This window comes from Temnothorax longispinosus, chromosome 6 (genome assembly GCF_030848805.1).
Source record: "Temnothorax longispinosus isolate EJ_2023e chromosome 6, Tlon_JGU_v1, whole genome shotgun sequence".
Classification (NCBI taxonomy): domain Eukaryota; kingdom Metazoa; phylum Arthropoda; class Insecta; order Hymenoptera; family Formicidae; genus Temnothorax; species Temnothorax longispinosus.
Genome location: NC_092363.1, coordinates 14,398,667 through 14,400,075, shown reverse-complemented (window position 1 = coordinate 14,400,075; position 1,409 = coordinate 14,398,667). Strand labels below are relative to the sequence as shown.

Sequence of the window (1,409 nt, the reverse complement as noted above, 5' to 3'; positions counted from 1 at the left end):
GAAATCCCCGCAAATACGAACCGTGTTATCACGTTTAAGAACGGGTACAATAGGCGTAGCCCATCTGGATGCATTTACCTTCTCTAAAATACCGGCTTGAACTAGCGACTGCAGCTCCTCCTCAACGAGTGGTAATAACTTAAAAGGAATTGTACGTGCTTTTAAGAATACCGGTTTAACATTTTCCTTTAATGTCAGACTAGCTTGTAACTCTTTTATTTTTGTAGAGTGTGGATCTAACACATTTCGATACTGTTGTAATAATCGCGCAATTGTCTCTTGTGTATTATCGCGTAATTGTACATTATTTATTGATTCCGTTAGTTGTATTTGTAACTGTCGTATCCACTCACGCCCTAAAAGTGCTCACGATCGACATTTGAAACGTACAGGTTAAGTTTAACAGTTTTTCCGCGCAACGTAACCGCCACGGGTACGACCCCAACGATTTGAATCGGCGTTTTGCAAAACGTAATTAACTGTAAGGACGTTGGACACGGACGTCGATTTCGAAATTGTTCCCGCAGCGTTCGGGTACTCACGATTGTAACCGCTGCACCGCTATCGATTTCAAAACGCAGGGGGCGACCGTCCACCATAAGTGTCGCAAAAAACTTATCTCGGAATTCGGTGTGTTCTAGGAGTAGCACTTCCTCGATCTGGTTGGTTATTGCTCGCTTCGCACTCATGCATACTTTTTGTAAGTGGCCTGGCGTACCGCAATTGTTACATTTAATATTCCTATCTAGGGTACATTTATTCGCTAAATGTTTGCCACCACACCTGAAACAAGATACATTAGACATGGTATTGACACGAGATTTATTGGTATTGGATTGAACTGCCTTATTCTCTGCCTTCGTAAGTTTCGTAAAAGGTTTTCGCTTGGGCTTTTCTTCTCTGGCTTTTTGTCCTTGGCCCCCATGTAGTTGACCGCCGGCGCCGTCGATCCTGATTGCAGTTGCTGAGCATCCTTCTCAGATAACTCCATGGCTGTAGCCACCTGCACAGCCTTGTCGAACGTCAGGTCCTTCATCTCCAGCAGCCGGGACTGGGCTCGATGACTCGCCAGCCCGAACACGAATTGGTTGCGTAGGGCCGTTTTCAAGTATGGCCCGAAATTGCAATGGACACTCAACTTGTGTAGCGCGGCAACAAAGTCTTTGATGCTCTCTCCGTCACTTTGCTTCCGTTGATAAAAACGGAAATTTTCGGCAATTTCCAGGGGTACTGGTGCATAGAATTCCGTGAGGTTATCGACCAACGTATTGAAGGGAACTGTATATGGATCTGTCGGTGCCAGTTTGTTGCATATAACGTCGAATGCTGTAGATCCAATGAAATGTAACAAGTACATAACCTTCTGCTCGTCCGACACTTTGAAAATTTTCGCCGCAGCCGTGAATCTT

At 45.0% G+C, this 1,409-nt stretch overlaps 1 pseudogene; it reads right to left on the bottom strand.

Moving 5' to 3' along the window:
* Positions 1–352: 352 nt before the first annotated feature.
* LOC139814988 (uncharacterized) lies at positions 353–1,409 on the bottom strand (annotated as a pseudogene).